General features: G+C 49.1%; 1 protein-coding gene across 3 annotated transcripts in view; it reads right to left on the bottom strand.

Moving 5' to 3' along the window:
* Positions 1 to 18,214, bottom strand: part of DYM (dymeclin) — a 363,276-nt gene that overhangs the window by 182,670 nt on the left and 162,392 nt on the right. The window lies entirely within an intron of this gene.

The following is an 18,214-nucleotide window of genomic DNA, read 5'->3' as shown; positions in this document are numbered from 1 at the left end:
GCCCCGAAACATGGCAGCCACTCAATCCCTTCCTCCCTCTCTCCACGCTACGTCATCACAGACTTGGGCTCGGCTCCGGCCACCGTCCTCCTCTCGTCTCTATCTCCAGGTTATTTGAGCCGTGGGAAAGCAGTAAAACCAATGGAAGAAAATAATGGCCGCTCAGCACATTTCAAAGACATTTCTTTTTCATCAGCATCCCGGGAGGGAGATGTGCAAAGCAGTCTGCACCAGTGTCTGGCACTTGCCAAACCCACTTTCCCTAGCTTTTCTGAGAAGCGGGACTTAGCACATCTCCCCGGTGTGCCCTGCCGGGCGCTCCATGGCGTCACAATGGACGTCAGCGAGGAGCCGGCTTACTCACCATGCCCACAAGCCTTTTAGCAGCTAAATTAAAAAAGCAAGAGGAGCAATTTTCAATTCATGTTTCTCCAAATTAGAGGAACTGTCCCCAGAGGATTCTGGAGGTCGATGTATGAAGAAGCTTGCCGGTTATCTTTTTACTATAGTCCCCGGGGTTAGCATGGCGGTAATAAAGGACCACTGCTGGTGTCTGGATATAGGTCCCCTCTCTGTCACGCTGCTATCAATCACTGGAGATATACAGCGACATTTATCATGATGCAGTTAGTCTGAATGGTGACTGAAAGCTCCCTGGAGACAAAGCTCGATAGGAAGGAAGCCTCAGCCAGAATCACGACTGACTGTGCCATGGGAGTTGTCCCTTCTAAAAGGGAGTCATGATGCCACTAAAAGGGTCCAAACAGCGCTAAAAGGGAGTCATGATGCCACTAAGAGGGTCCAAAGAGCGCTAAAAGAGTCATGATGCCACTAAAAGGGTCCAAACAGCGCTAAAAGGAAGTCCTGATGCCATAAAGAGTCCGCGCTACAGGGTCATAGGCGCGCTACAGGGTCATAGGCACGCGCTACAGGGTCATAGGCACGCGCTACAGGGTCATAGGCGCGCGCTACAGGGTCATAGGCGCGCGCTACAGGGTCATAGGCGCGCGCTACAGGGTCATAGGCGCGCGCTACAGGGTCATAGGCGCGCGCTACAGGGTCATAGGCGCGCGCTACAGGGTCATAGGCGCGCGCTACAGGGTCATAGGCGCGCGCTACAGGGTCATAGGCGCGCTACAGGGTCATAGGCGCGCTACAGGGTCATAGGCGCGCTACAGGGTCATAGGCGCGCTACAGGGTCATAGGCGCGCTACAGGGTCATAGGCGCGCTACAGGGTCATAGGCGCACTACAGGGTCATAGGCGCACTACAGGGTCATAGGCGCTCTAAAGGGTCATAGGCGCTCTAAAGGGTCATAGGCGCTCTAAAGGGTCATAGGCGCGCTAAAGGGTCAGAGCCGCGCTAAAAGAGCTATAACCGCGCAAAAAAGACTCATAACCGGGCTAAAAGAGTAATAACTGCGCTCAAAAAATCCACCACCACTAAGATTGGCATTGTGGCACATGGTGATTTTTTATGCCCGGTGCAGTCACTACAATGATGGGTTCTGCACGGCAGCCGTGGTGCCACGATGGGTGTGGACCGGGATTATCAGATATTTTCAGGGTTTTCCCAGTTTTTGCAGTAATGACGTCTCTAGGATATGTGATCGCTGTGTGACCAGTGCTGCCTGATCTCTGGGGCCGGCTGTAGCCATGTGGCCCGCTGCTGTATATTTTGCTCTGTGCGCCCCTCGTTCTCAGGATCTGTCTCTATTTAGGGGTCTCTAGAGCTTTCACAATCAGTGCCTTACGTCTCTGGAGCTGTTGCAGGAGTGCGGCCGCCCCACCACGAGCTCCCCCTCTCCACCACGAGCCCACCCGTCACTTATATCTTCACAGTGGCATTGTGCGTGTGTGAACGAGCCCAACAACTTCCCACATTGCCCCCATAAGTCCGTATTTACCTGGTAAAAACGAAAATAAGTGTAAATACATAGAAAATAAGCGAGGGGAAACCGCACAACAAACCTTTGAACCCTGCACACCAGACGTGAAAGGACTTAAAGGAGCGTCCCCCCGAAACAAAGAGCGTGACAGGAACAGCGAGCCGCGGCAGACAAGGGGGTGAGCGGCTCTCACACGCACAATTCAGGGCAACGTACAGGTGTAAGAGGGCAGAACAAACAAGGGGGGGAAAGAGTGGCCGAGATATGAAAAGTCGCTGACGGATGTGTGTGCGCAACGAGGATTAGGCTGCGGCCTCGGCTGCCGGGGACATAAATCATGGCAGGGCTCACGTCTGCCTGCTATTGTGAGAAGTGTTTATACTTGATTTGCCGGTGACTCAAACCCGTCCGTTACTACTTAATGCCATCGCTGGGGCTGTGGACAGAAAGTGAAACCCCCACAAAGGTAAAAGGGCGCAGAAACGCTGCACAAAGCACGCTACGCAATAGGGTCACCCCTGCTATAAGGGGGTCTCCCCAACAAATGAAACTGTCAGGTGTGCCATAATAAGGGGTCAAAAACGCCAAAACATGGCATCTCTGGTTTGGTTAATTTCCCTAGTCATGTTTTCCCTCCTAATTCTGCTGTGCCATCCCTCTGTTATTCCTCCTGGCATTAGCCTCTCCCCTTGTGAAAAGGGGCGTGTCTCCAGAGTCTGGAACAGTCAGACCTTATTGGACGGTGTCAGAGTGCGCAGGACACCCCCCCCAACTGGGAACACCCACTTAATTCATACATTTCCAGGAGGAACTACAGATGAACAGCACAGAGTTTCAAGAAAAGGTATCTCAGAATTGTAAGTATTTATTACAGCAGACATGTCAGGAGAGGCGACCAATCCTCTGTAATGGGTCGGGCAGTATATCTTAGATATCTATAGGTGACACTAGGGAGACATTTATCATTTTGTCTGCAGATTACCTGTGGATCAGCCCCGGAATGAGCAAACACTAAAACACACTGTGTGCAAAGTTTAAAAAAAATAAAAATTAAATAAAAATCACTACCAATCCCACGCCTGGCCGTCTGCCAGTTTCTGTATAAATCAGTGACTTGGGATGATCTCTCCCACTTCATCTGAGGCTGCAGCGTTCACGTGGGACTTGATGGCATCACTGGCTGATTCAGCAGAGGACCAGGCAAGGGAACCACGAAGCAAGTATAGAGATTGGTTTTTTCACGGGGGTTTATATTTTTTGTGGCATCAGGTCTGCTCTGAAATGTGCATGATTTGGGGCAGATTTGCAACAGTGGAGGTCCAGTTATGATTTATGGTAGCATTGCTGGCCAAATATTTTTTCCCTAGAGTATGTTCACACATTTTTGATGCATTTTTTTCCTGCCTAAAAATAAAGTACAGTAAGAGTAAGAGCGCACTCCCGGAACCAATTATGCTCGCAATCCAAGGATCCACTGTATACACATATACATATATATATATATATATAAATATTCATATATATATATATATATATATAAAAATATATATAAATATATATATATATATATAAATATAAATATTCATATTTATATATATATATATATATATATATATATATATAAGTGATCTTGCACAAGGAATAAAAGAGCAACGCAAAGTGAAATTTTAGGAAAAAACTAATGCAACATGTGAACAAGCTCTTAAAGGAATTTTTTAGCTTAACCTGGAAGAGCAAATGAGGTTCTCTATAAAAACTCCATAATACACAAAGTTGGCACCTGGGGGCAGTGAGTGCACACTCGCTGCTATTCTATGGGTGGAATCAATATCAGGGGGTCGGATTCGTACTCTGACACGTGGTTAGTAATTTTTGGGGGGCTACATAGGAAAAGGAAAAAAAAACAAAAAAACAAAATATGGTCGTGCTTGGACAAGCTGTCACAAAGGCAGAAATGTAAGAACATAAGATATCAATTTGTTGGCGTGAGCACCGCAGGGAGACAAAACGACTCTCTTTTCAAAGGAAAAGACCCTTCCCGAGTAATGAGATCAGTATGTTGGCATGCTCAGCCACAATCTCTAATCTAAATTGAGCAGAAAGAATACAAGTAATGACAGGCTGTAATCCAGTCAAACCATTACACTTAAGAGTGAAGCAAGTCAGGCCTGGACTGGCCCATTAAGAAGCTGCAGAGACACCAGTGCGAGGAGCCTTCCAGCGAGATCTTCAGCGCCGCTCCTGGCTCGGTGCAGCACCGCCCTCTGCTGGACAATCGGGGCACTGAGCACACACAGTGGACGCCTTAGGGTACTTTCACACATCCGGATTTTTGCTCTGCGGCACAATACGGCGTTCTGCAGAAAAACCGCAACCGGCTTTTGTAACACCGGTTGCGGGTTTTTTTTTGCATAGACTTACATTAGTGCCGTATTGTGCCGCAGGGGCTTGCGTTCGGTCCGGTTTTTGCCGCATGCGGCAGATTTAGCCGATGCCGCGGCCGGATCGAACGTTCCCTGCAACGTTTTTTGCTCCGGCAAAAAACACCGCATCGTGCCGCATCCGGCCGCTGCGGCGCATTTTTCAATGCATACCTATGGAGGCCGGATGTGGCGCGATGCGGAAAAAACGCATCCGCTCGCCGCATGCGGTTTTTTCCACTGCGCATGCTCAGTAGCATGCCGCAACCGGAAAAAAACGGACGGGCCGCATGTAAAAACTTATGCAAAGGATGCGGTGTTTTCGCCGCATCCGTTGCATAGTTTTCACAGCCGGATTGAGCCGCAGTGCTCAAACCGGATGTGTGAAAGTAGCCTTACTCATAAACAAATAAATAAATAAATCTTTATTTTTATATAGCGCTAACATATTCCGCAGCACTTTACATTCATCAGGAACACTGTCCCCATTGGGGCTCACAATCTAAATTCCCTATTTGTATGTCTTTGGAGGGTGGGAGGAAACCGTAGAACCCACACAAAAATGGGGAAAACATACAAAGTCCTTGCAGATGTTGTCCTTGATGGGGTTCGAACCCAGTACCCCAGCGCTGCAAGGCTGCAGTGCTAACCACTGAGCGACCGTGCCACCCGCATGAGACAATACGGTATGTATTTTTTGGTATTAGGTAATAATTGGCATTTGTTGGATTAGACTTTTCAATAAAAATTAATTAAACATGACAAGCGACTAAACGCTAGCCATTAAAGGGTTATCCCATCTTCACAAATCGATAGCTCTTGTCCTAGTCTTATCACCTACTCATGGTGCAGAGCCAAATTCTCGGGACTGGTGAATGTTGGAGCAGTAAAACCCCCAAGGACCAGTCTGGGACAAACCCACCCAGAACTCCCACCCATCACCAGTATCAAGGGTAAGTGGACCTGGCTGGTGCTGCTCAATCTGCTGTTTGGATGTTCTCCCCCATGCTTTACACTGCAACTCTAAACTGACCAGGAAATCAGTGCTTACAAGGGCATAACCAACAGTAAGAAAGTGATTTGTGTTACAGTAGGATATATACGAATGGTGGGGGAGCCAGGGGGGTTTATTAAATCTGCATGGTAGAGGGAGATGACAAAATATTAAAGGGATTCTCCTGTTTCAGCAAATTTCTGATCAAAGGGTCAGTTAGCTGTAAAGAAAAAAAAACCCTGTAAAAACACTGCCTCAGTCTGTTTGGCTGCAGCAGTGATATCACAACAAGAGTGCTGCAGCCAATCGCTGAGCTCAGCCATGTCTGCTATCTACATCTTTATAGCCAGTGAGGTCAGTGACTGGCTGCAGCAGAGATATCACATCAAAAGTGCTGCAGCCAATCACTGAGCTCAGCCGTCTCTGCTGTCTACATATTTATTGCTCAGTGATTGGCTGCAGCACTGTTGATGTGATATCACTGCTGCAGCCAATCAACAGTGCTGCAGGCAATCACTGAGCTCAACAGCTATAAATATGTAGACAGCCGAGACGGCTGAGCTCAGTGATTGGCTGCAGCACTTTTGATGTGATATCACTGCAGCAGCCAAAACGCAAACCAAGGAGACTGTGCTGGATCTGGGGAGGGTAAGTAACATTCACTTTTTTCATTTTACAATTTACTAAAAAAAGAACAACCCCTTTAAAAAGGGCAAACTTTTTGTCCTTACCGACGTTTTATTTATTTATCGTTCATTTCTTTTTAAATGAAAAATGAAGCAACTTTCCAAATAGTCTTGAGTAAAACATTTCTATGGTTTTGTTGTCGTAGAGTCTGTGCAACTCCTTCACGTAGCCGGTTGTCATACAGCTTCTGAGATAGATCTGACACCACACTGCTCCCAGCCTCTCTGGTCTCCAGGTCCTTTCTTTCAGTGTTTGCGATAACGGGGAGAGGGTAGAAGGTTGTAACATGGCAGAGTCATTGGTGGAGGTAAGGTGAACATCCAAATCTTCAAGGACAGAACATGGAGAAAGGGAAAAGAGCAAGTAGAGGGGCTGAATCCCACAGACTGTGTCTAAGTAAGGGAAAAAGAGGGTGTAAGGGGTAACATCTCTTTTTGTGGAGAGTGATATGCTAGTGAGTGTAAGGAGACTTGTAGGCCATTAAATGCTACTCAGGGAAATTAAAGGGTTTGCCCACTAGTAGGACACATCCTTCTGATTCCCCTTTTCCCAGAGGTAAAATAACAAAGCCTACCCATACCGGCGCCCTACCAGTGTTGTCCAGGATCGCAGTGGGGTTGTGATTTACAATCAGCGTCGGCTTCCTGTTGATTAACTCATTTGGTCCGAAAGCGGTGAGACAGAAGCCGGAGCCTATTGGATGAAAGGCTGGTGGGGGAAACAAGTGGAATCAGAAGAGGTTGTCCTAGTAGTGGACAACCCCTTGAAATAGGAAACAAGAGAGCATCCAGAGTAGAGGGAGAACATATTCATTTTGGGATCTAAAATGATCAGTCTAGGAATGAAGCTGTGCCGATACAAGAGAGCTAGCGAAGACCGCAGCATCCTGCATACACACCTCACCATCCAGCCTGTATTACTGGGAGGGACACTCCAGAAGAGGCTGAAATTAGGAACAGGATAGAAATCAGGAAGACTAGAAGATAACATCCTGCAACTTTTATTTTAATTTAAGTATCTGATCATATATATAAAAATGTTCATAGTGTTTAACAATGTATATAATCCTTGCGTCTGTCATCAGCAGCACAGAGTGACAGAGCGGCCGGGGACAGGACAGGTGAGGCGCAGACATTGCAGCCATTGTCTCACCTGAAAACGAAGCCACCTACAAAGCCTGGAGTTGTGGCGGACGGTCCCCAGGACCGGTTCTCAGGACTTTATTTTTTTTTTCTTCTCCTCGTATATAACAGAATGTTATCCTGTCACCATTATCTGCGCTTCCTAGAAAACATGCCAAGTATGCAGACAGCCCGCATCCACAGATAACGCCGAGTATCGCCCTATTCATTACACCGCCAGACAGTCGTCTCATGGGACGCCGTCCTCCCAGAGGGAACCTCACCGCACATTAACCCCTCACCATCACCGCTTATATGGGAGGACACAATGTAATCCGGGAAGATAAAAAAAACAAACCATACAACACCCCAAGGCTTAGGAAATACTGAATGACATCAGCTATAGTATATATACACAGGTGTAGCGCTGGGGGCTCATGTACGGGGGCGTCACTGGTTTGCCCAATATCACTAGTCATATTTCATAGTTTTCCCATAGGTCGGATATTGTCTTTAATGGTAGATACCCATAGGTGGCAGTAGACAGACGGGTCTTCCTTTTGCAGGAGAGCTCATTTGCATACTCTCCCAGGAGGCGCTGCCCAATTTCCAAGAGCTGAACCAGTGCCCAAAAGCATGGACCATGCAACAGAATTAATGGAATATACAGCTTCTTTATATTGTGACTTTCTAAACAAAAAGTAATACCAGGGTCATACACGGTGCACTCATTTTAGGCCACCGATTGCTCCCAGTACAACACCCACAGGGGTAGTCAGATTTTTTTAAAGGACCCCATATGATGGATGATCCTACAGTTACACCCTGCTTACCTGTTCATTCACTCATCAGGATGGATAAAGTGACAACTCCTGACACTTCATCCTGAGTACCATGAATCAGGAGGCCCAGGATGAACAGTACTAACTTTATTACTCATCTAGGGGTGCGGGCATTAAAGGATATCAGCATTAAAATTTAACATCATCCAGAGGATGGATAGATTAGTGGTCGTCTGATCACTGTGGCCTCCACTGATGCATAGAACGGGGACCTGACATGCTCCCGTTACAATGTCACCACTCCATTCATTCTCTATGGTATTGAAAGCAGGACTCGACTATCTGGCAGTCTCAAAGAAAATCTATGGAGCGGTGGGTGGTGGTCGGGCATGTGCACTGCCGCTCTATTCTAATGGTGGATCAGTCTTGCAGCGCTGGGGTCCCGAGTTCATATTCCACCTTGGGACAACATCTGCAAGGAGTTTGTATGTAATCCCTGTGTGTCCATTGGTTTTCTCCGGGTTCTCCAGTGTCCTCTACCACCCCCCCCATCCCCAAGTTCTCCAGGTCCCGCCTCAAGGTTCTCCGATTACCCACCCCCGGGTTCTCAAGTTTTCCTCCCCCCCTGGGTCCTGCAGTTCACGCCCATCTCCTGGGTCCTCCAGTTCCCGCCCCTCCTCCGGGTTCTCCAGTTCCCCTCCCCCCCAGATTCTCCAGTTTCCCTCCCCCCCGGATTCTCCAGTTTCCCCCAGGTTCTCCAGCTTCCTCAGCTTCCCCCAGGTTTTCCAGCTTCCTCAGCGTCCCCTATGTTCTCCAGCTTCCCCCAGGTTCTCTAGCTTCCTCAGCTTCCCCCAGGTTCTCCAGCTTCCTCAGCTTCCCCCAGGGTCTCCAGCTTTCTCAGCTTCCCCCAGGGTCTCCAGCTTACTCAGAATCCCCCAGGTTCTCTAGCTTCCCCAGCTTCTCCACCTTACTCAGCATCCCCCAGGTTCTCCAGCTTCCTCAGCTTCCCCCAGGTTCTCCACCTTACTCAGCATCCCCCAGGTTCTCCAGCTTCCTCAGCTTCCCCCAGGTTCTCCAGCTTCCTCAGCTTCCCCCAGGTTCTCCAGCTTCCTCAGCTTCCCCCAGGTTCTCCAGCTTCCCCAGGTTCTCCAGCTTCCTCAGCTTCCCCCAGGGTCTCCGGCTTCCTCAGCTTCCCCCAGGGTCTCCAGCTTCCTCAGCTTCCCCCAGGGTCTCCAGCTTACTCAGAATCCCCCAGGTTCTCTAGCTTCCCCAGCTTCCTCCAGGTTCTCCAGCTTCCTCAGCATCCCCCAGGTTCTCTAGCTTCCCCAGCTTCCTCCAGGTTCTCCAGCTTCCTCAGGTTCTCTAGCTTCCTCAGCATCCCCCAGGTTCTCTAGCTTCCTCAGCATCCCCCAGGTTCTCTAGCTTCCTCCACGTTCTCCGGCTTCACCCAGGTTCTCAGGCTTCCTGCAGGTTCTTGTGTCTCCTCCCACACTCCAAAGACACACTGATAGGGAATTTAGATTGTGAGCCCCAATGGGGACAGTGTTGCTGATGTATGTAAAGTGCTATGGAATATGTTTGCGCTATATAAAAAAAAAAAAAAAAAAAAAAGAAAGAAATAACAATGGGGGTAAAATGTCTCCATTCTGCTGATCGGTGCAGGTCCCGGCAGGCTACAACTTTTTATACACCCGAAGGATAGGTGATGACTGGTTTTCACCGGATAACCTATTTAAAGGACAGACTTGTCATCCATGCTTGAAAAAGACCTCTAAGGGGTGGAAACGTTGCTTCCATGGCAGAATAAAGGGGCTGACCTTTGATATTCTTCACCTCAGTGGAGCTCTGTATTTCTTTGTCATCCAGTCCGTGTAAAGCTGGGTGATTCCAGACTGTTGATCATAGGGTTAATATTTTGCCCTGATCATAGGGTTAATATTTTGCACTAACTTTCTCAGAAACCGGCGCGGTTCCTCAGTGTCTTACTGCTCGGCCGGTTTCCTCATTCCTGGCTCTGATGAGGGTAGTGGTGATTGCACAATCTTCAGTAACGGGAAGACAATGAGGAGCCCCCTCGGCTCGGCCCGTAGACACAACATTGCCGCCCGCCCATCTGCATCTGTTTATTAGCTTGTTTAGCTCGCCGACTTCTGAAGAGGCTGCTCTTCCAATGGAAAAAATAGTAACTGTAAGAGGAGCGTCGGCGACAGCGAGAAGAACCCAATGTGCTTCAGTCGTCACCGATAGAACGACTCTCCCTCTGTGGGGGTCTGACCGACGGGACCCGCGAGGATCCACAGAATGGGGCACTCTTATCCCGGTTACAATGGAGCGGCAGTGCTGGACCGGCCCTCGATTCATTCCTGCGGAGCTCAGCTTTCTCTAGCAGCCCCATAGAGGATGACGGGAGCGCCGGTTGAGTGTGCCGTAACATTCTATAATGATCATAAAGATGCCCTGATGTGCACAAAGGTTCCCGACTGCTGATTAGGCTGCACGATCAGTAATTTTTCACCTATCCACCTCTTAGGCTATGTGCACACAGTGCGTTTTTCTCTGCGTTTTTGCGCGTTTTTCGGGTGCGTTTTTGGCCTCAAAACTGCAGGACTTTGCTTCCCCAGCAAAGTCTATGAGTTTTAATTTTTGCTGTCCCCACACATCTGTTTTTTTTCAGCTGCGTTTTTGTGGTGCCACAAAAACGCAGCATGTCAATTATTCCCGCGTTTTTCACTGCGCTTTTCATCCATTGAGTGCAATGGGATGTTGAAAGACGCAATGAGAAACGCAAATAGCTGCGTTTTGGTGCGTTTCTAAGACCAAAAACGCAGCTATAAACGCAGGAGGTGGGTAGTAAAGTGACGTGTACAGGAAGAGGATTCCTTCTGTCAGTATATACAGAAGCGTGAATCCTCCCGGTACCGTCACCGTCGCTTCCATCTCCCGTCCTGTGCATGTATGCTGCCGTGCGGCGCCATGTCTGGGCGGGAGGTGGAAGCGGCTGCGAAAACAAAAGTTAACAGTAGAAAAAAAAAAAAAGTTATACTCACCTGTCTGCAGCCTCCCGGTGCTATGCCCGCTCCCATCTCCTCTCACGGTAGCGCCACCCCGGCTCCGGCTGTGTGCAGACGGCCGGGAAAGCTCCGATGGATGCAGGACCTGGCGATGGATCACCTGATGCAGTCACCTGACGCATCAGGTGATCGTAAGTATCGCGGTGACACGGGCGCCCGGCCGGTATCAGCGGATGCATCAGGAGACTTCATCCCTGATTACCGGCAGCTGCTGCAGCGATCGGACAGGATCAGACTCCCGCCCCATCGCTGCAGGAGCTGCCGGTAATCAGCACATAAGTGAGTATTATTTATTTATTTTTTTTTTTGCACCGATGCATCTGCTGATTGTAAAAAACGGCTTTTATACAATCAGCTGATGTGTGATGGGATTCAGGCACTTGATCCTGACACATCATCTGATCGCTTTGCCTTCCAGCAAACCGATCAGATGATATTGGATCCGGATTGGACGGCGCGGGACCCTGACCCAGGATTACTGCGTAGGGGGGTTCTTTATTTCAATAAAGATGGAGTCACTAATTGTGTTGTGTTTTATTTCTAATAAAAATATTTTTCTGTGTGTTGTGTTTTTTTTTTTATCTTTACTAGAAATTCATGGTGGCCATGTCTAATATTGGCGTGACACCATGAATTTCGGGCTTAGGGCTAGCTGATAATATACAGCTAGCCCTAACCTCATTATTACCCGGCGAGCCACCCGGCATCAGGGCAGCTGGAAGAGTTGGATACAGCGCCAGAAGATGGCGCTTCTATGAAAGCGCCATTTTCTGGGGTGGCTGCGGGACTGCAATTCACAGCGGGGGTGCCCAGAAAGCTTGGGCACCCTGCCCTGTGGATTCCAATCCCCAGCTGCCTAGTTGTACCCGGCTGGACTCAAAAATTGGGCGAAGCTCACGTCATTTTTTTTTTTAAAATTATTTCATGAAATTCATGAAATAATTTAAAAAAAAAAAGGGCTTCCCTATATTTTTGGTTCCCAGCCGGGTACAAATAGGCAGCTGGGGGTTGGGGGCAGCCCGTACCTGCCTGCTGTACCCGGCTAGCATACAAAAATATGGCGAAGCCCACGTCATTTTTTTTGTTTGGGGGGGCAAAGAAATCCTGCATACAGTCCTGGAAGGAGGATGCTGAGCCTTGTAGTTCGACAGCTGCTGTCTGCTCTCCTGCATACACTATTGGATGGAGGATGCTGAGCCTTGTAGTTCTGTAGCTGTCTGCTCTTCTGCATACACTAGTGGAGAATGAAGAACACATTGAAGAAGGAAATTACATCAGACCTTTTTTTTTTGTTCACTGATAAAAAACGCATAAGGACGCAGTGAGCAAAAACGCAGCAAAACGCAGCAAAAAACGCACCAAATCGCGGCGTGCGTTTTTTGCCGCGTTTTTTCGACGCAGGTGCGTTTTTGTGCGTTTTTAGCGGCCAAAAACGCACAAAAACGCAGCGTCAAAAAAACGCACTGTGTGCACATAGCCTTAAAGTGGATGTCCGGTGATCGGCTATGTCCGGGAGTTCCGTAGACAATGGAGAGGAAGTCAAGATAAGGCTTTGCAGAGCTACTTTTTTGGGGGGGGATCACTATAGGTCCTAGCAGTCGGCTTCCTATTTCTTATGGATAGGGAATATTTTTATATTTTGGTTATATCCCTTTAAGTGACTTCAACAGAGCAGTTCTGAGGGGCGCCCCCTTTATGATGTGCATAAGCCACAACTGGGCACATTGATGACTACTTGAAAGAGACCAGTCTGAAAAAGTTCACAAACCCAGATAATAGAGTATAGTGGATCCCATCAGAGTGATCTTGTCTGATCATTAGACCACGTGCGCTGGCTTCTGACTGGTGGATACACCCCCTGTACACTGGAGTCAACCCTTTAACTATCATTAGAAATCAAAAGATTAAAAAAAAAAAAAAATGTATGAAGCCTCTGAATGCAGATCATGCAAAGATCGCGGAGGGGCAAGGCAAGGGCTGCGGTGGGGCAACGCACGGACTGCAACAGGACAACACATGGGACATGGCGGGGCAACGCACAGACTGCAACAGGACAACACATGGGACATGGCGGGGCAACGCACGGACTGCAACAGGACAACACATGGGCCATGGCAGGGCAACGCACGGACTGCAACAGGACAACACATGGGCCATGGCGGGGCAACGCACAGACTGCAACAGGACAACACATGAGACATGGCGGGGCAACGCACGGACTGCAACAGGACAACACATGGGCCATGGCAGGGCAACACACGGAATGCGGCGGGGCAACGCACGGAATGCGGCGGGGCAACGCACAAATCATGGAGGAGCAACGCATAGACTGCGACGGAGCAATACACTGGTTGCAGCAGGTCAATGCTCAGACCGCAGTGGGGCAATGCACAGACCATGGCAGGGCAACGCATGGGCCGCAACAGGGCAATGTACAGGTTGCGGCAGGGCAACGCTCGGAGCACGGTGGGCAATACAGAGACCAAGGCGGGGAAATGCATGGGCTGCAGCAGGGCAACAGACGGACAGCGGCAGGGCAAGGCATGGGCCGCAGAGGGTAATGCCAACCTTCCACCTTCAGCATTATTATGAAATGTGTGCAGCGCGGCAGGGACTGTATAGGAAAGAATCTTCCAGACTCGTCCGGTGCTTGTGCTGTGCCCGGCCGGCTCGCGCTCTCCGCAGATACAGGCTGAATCCTTTTTCCGTTGTGTACATGCCATCCCTTCCAGCTGCGCTCGCCCTGCAGTAAACCCCGGCAGACGCGCTCATAAATACAGGCCTATTTCCAGAGCTTGACAGAATGACGCTGTTTGATGTTTTAAACTGTGGGGCATATGACCTTAAACAGAGGGGATGGAAAACTTTGGTTCCCACATGCCAAGATTGAGCACACGTGGTCCGTCTCGGTGGGCGTTCAGTTCCCAAGAAAGGAAAACTTCAGCCTTGCCAATTTAAACACGAAGGAAAAAAAAAAACATGTTTGGAAAATTTGCCTTCTCAACACTGGATTTTGTTGGTAAACCAATTAGCACCACAGAGGTAACGCGAAACGACGCGGCTCCGGGAGAAGCAGCAATTGTCGGCAGGAGCGGGCGGCGGAGGACGGCTTCAGTATTCGGCTCCATCACCGTTCCCAGAAGATGGCGACAGTGGCATCACGGTAACGCTGCATGAATTACTCTACCGACTGCCCCAACTAGGACGTGGTATTAAATAGAGGATTCATAATGGGGTCGGGTACAGTTTAGGGAACGGACACGGGCAGCACCCTGGTCTGGCAGTCAGGCTGGACACACGTGGCAGCTTTCCTTCACTTCTGCACCCGGCATCCTGGGTGCCTACGAGGTCCCACAATGTCACGATGCACGTCATCATCCATAGGTCTCATGAAATATCATCATGTTGAGAGGTCTACAAAACCTTCAAGGGCATCCAGGATGCCAGGCCAAAGATACCGGGCACAGAAGTGAAGACTGGCTGCCACCGAGGACCGGACAGGACACGGGACAAATTGCTCATCTCTATCAGACATCGATCATTTCTTTAGCTTTAACCATAAAAAGATGAAGGGTTAAAAAAATAATTGACAAGAGTTTTTAGTATATTCCTACCAGAATCGGGGTTAGAAGCAGGTTGTACCATGTGCCTGGCATCCAGCTGGAAAGGAGTTTTGTAGGAGGAGCCTGTCAGCTGTGCTCAGCCAATCAGCTTCTCTCAAGTTGATTGGCTGAGAGCAATATCCAGTTCAGCTGGATGCCAGGCACAGTATAATCCACTCTAAGAACTGACAAGCTTCTTTGTTCTCCAGAAACAGGCACCAAATCTGCCCATAGGATGTGTTAAAGTGAATAAAAAACAGCTGAAATATCACACGCGGCCTGTAGACAGGGGTGGCGCTGTTTCTGGGAGGGGAAGCCAGCCATGTTTTTCTCATCCTGGACTTCCTCTAATCATTGTAAAGAGCTGTGTAAGGACAGAGGAGTTTTCTCTGAGGCTTACAGACTCCATTATCATTTATTTCCCAGAGGTGTTAACGGCGAAACATCATGGGCATAATCTCAGGAAGCAGCGCAACATTCGGCCTGCGAGTGCCAGTATTTTATAGGAAACACCCTATCGACAATGTGATAGATAATACAAAATGATACATTTCCAGGAGGAGTAACAGAGGAACGACAACACAGAATTTCAATGAAAGATACTTTAGAATCCGATTTAGCACGTTACACAGCTCCTCTATACAGAGGTTACTTAAAGGGGCAGTTCATGACTACAATGTAATGGATACCCCACTAATCAGCTGCAACCCCCCATGGAGGCCGGATGTAGACAGAACAGCACAGCTCTGTATTCTGTGCAGTCGCCGTTCTCTAGTGCTGTAGCTCATCTCCCAAGACATCAATAGGAGCTGAGCTACAGTACCCAAGACCGGCCACTGCACAGTGTACGGAGGCGTGGTGTTCTGATTGTGGGGGTGCAGATTGTCGGACCCTCATATTGAGGACTATGGATAAGTCATCAATATCAAACTCATCGATAACCCCTTTATTTTCTTTCTAAAACCAGCACCACTCTTGTCTACAGGCAGAGTCGGGTATTACAGCTCTACTAAAGCTAATGAGGCCGAGCTCCAACAATACCGAGTAGGTGATAATTCTCACCGGATACAGCCCCTCTTAGCATGCAACCAGTGCTGCAATCATTTTCCGTTTTGCGGGCCTTTTTGCCGCCCCCCCCCCTTTTTTTTTTTTTTAAAGGAGGTCACAAATCTTTATTCTGTTCCACAGACACTGCGTTTCTCCTAAACACCATAAATCGCCTTTATGTGCACTTTCCTATTGTAGCTCCACGGCAGGGAGAAGTAAACACTGTAAAGCTCCCAGGCTGGAGATTTAGGATGTTTTCAGAGCCCGAAACCCTCCAGTTACTACTCTGGGCTGTGACCGCTCTGTGACTTAGGACCTGAGAGCTCGCAGGATCGGACCCAATCCTCATCTGGACCAGTGGAGGGAAAAAAGTGCCAGATGTGAGGGAAATCTGCTGTAATCTGTGGTTTGTACGAGTGAGCCTATTGTAATAAGTTAAAAGGGTTTTCTTGCTTTTGGGGTACATAAGCCCCCCTTCTTAAAGGGGTTAACCAGGACTTGAATAGGTCATCAATGTTGGATCAGTGGGGGTCCAACAACTGGCAGCCCACATTGATCAGCAGGTCCTGAGGACAGACCATCACAGCTCCACACACATCATAGTGGCCGATCTTGGGTACTGCAACTCAGCTCGTATTGAAGTGAATGTGATCTGAGCTGCAGTGCCCAATAAAGGCCAACACAGTGTGCGGAGCTGATCTGGCACCATGTACAGATCGAGGGCAGTTCTGGACCCCACCAATCTGATACTGATGATCTGTCCGGAAAAAAGGGTCATCATTATCAGAGTTCTGAACTCTTTAAGAGGACCAACCACCATGATTTTGCAATATGAGGTAAAGGCAGTGCCATACTGGCACTAGGATGCTGATTCCAGGCATACCTGCAGTAGAAAGATCGGAGGCTTGGTTGCAAAAATATCTTTAATTAAAGTTGCAGAGGCGCACCGCATTCTGATTGACGTGTGTATCGGAGGCGGGTCCTCGTGGGTCGGGTCCTCGGTGTTTATTCCTCCTACTCCAGTGTCCACCTTTTTTTTTCTTTATCTGAATATTGGCGGCGTGTATACATTGCTACAGTACTCAGGTCTTCATTAAAATGGCGCTGGAGTCCGAACATGCTTGTACTGCAATCTCCAGCGCCATTTTATCGAAGATACTGCGGTGAAGATTATGAGAAGCATCGGCGCATGCAAGAAAAAAACCTGTGTACATGTACCAATGCCTCTCATACCGCAGTATCTTCAATAAAATGGTCCCAATACGAGCATGCATGGACTCCGGCGCCATTTTAATGAAGACAAATACTGTGGCAATGCTAATGTGCCGCCAACAACAGCAATGGCAGCACGATATTCATATAAAGAAAAGGGGGCAAGCCAGGAGGTCGCCAGAAGTGTAAATGCACACGACCCAAAAGGCCCACACCACTGCACCAGTCAATCAAAGTGCAGGGCATTTCATAACTTTGATTACAGCTATTTCATCAACCAAGGAACTGATCTTTCTATAACAGGTATGCCTGCATTCAGCATCCTAGTGCCAGTATGGCGCTGCCTGCACCTCCTATAGCAAAATCCTGCTGATTGGTCCTCTTTAAGCCCCTTTATTGACCGTCAAAGAGGACACAATTTTTGGGTTATTCTCATTGTAGCAAATTATCAACTATTCAAATGATTACGTGCTGATCAGTAGGGGTCCCACCGTTGCCAAGAATGGAGCTGGGAAGGGTCCCACCGATGCCAAGAATGGAGCTGGGAAGGGTCCCACCGATGCCAAGAATGGAGCTGGGAAGGGTCCCACCGATGCCAAGAATGGGGCTGGGAAGTGTCCCACCGATGCCAAGAATGGGGCTGGGAAGTGTCCCACCGATGCCAAGAATGTGGCTGGGAAGGGTCCCACCGATGCCAAGAATGTGGCTGGGAAGGGTCCCACCGATGCCAAGAATGGGGCTAGGAAGGGTCCCACCGATGCCAAGAATGTGGCTGGGAAGGGTCCCACCGATGCCAAGAATGGAGCTGGGAAGGGTCCCACTGATGCCAAGAATGTGGCTGGGAAGTGTTCCACCGATGCCAAGAATGGGGCTGGGAAGTGTCCCACCGATGCCAAGAATGGAGCTGGGAAAGGTGCCACCGGTGCCAAGAATGAAGCTGGGAAAGGGCCAACCGATGCCAAGAATGTGGCTGGGAAGTGTCCCACCGATGCCAAGAATGGGGCTGGGAAGTGTTCCACCGATGCCAAGAATTGAGCTGGGAAAGGTCCCACAGGTGCCAAGAATGAAGCTGGGAAAGGGCCAACCGATGCCAAGAATGGGGCTGGGAAGTGTCCCACCGATGCCAAGAACGGGGCTGCGAAGTGTCCCATTGATGCCAAGAATGGGGCTGGGAAGTGTCCCACCGATGCCAAGAATGGGGCTGGGAAGGGTCCCACCGATGCCAAGAACGGGGCTGGGAAGTGACCCATTGATGCCAAGAATGGGGCTGGGAAGGGTCCCACCCATGCCAAGAATGGGGCTGGGAAGCGTACCCAACTGTATATAGTGATAAGCCATTGTGATCATCTCGCTGGGGCTTGTGATCATAAAGGGCTCCTGTCTCGTATAG

Source organism: Anomaloglossus baeobatrachus, chromosome 1, assembly GCF_048569485.1.
Source record: "Anomaloglossus baeobatrachus isolate aAnoBae1 chromosome 1, aAnoBae1.hap1, whole genome shotgun sequence".
Taxonomy (NCBI): Eukaryota; Metazoa; Chordata; class Amphibia; order Anura; family Aromobatidae; genus Anomaloglossus; species Anomaloglossus baeobatrachus.
The sequence above is the reverse complement of the archived record's forward strand: the minus strand, read 5'-3'. Positions and strand labels throughout refer to the sequence as shown.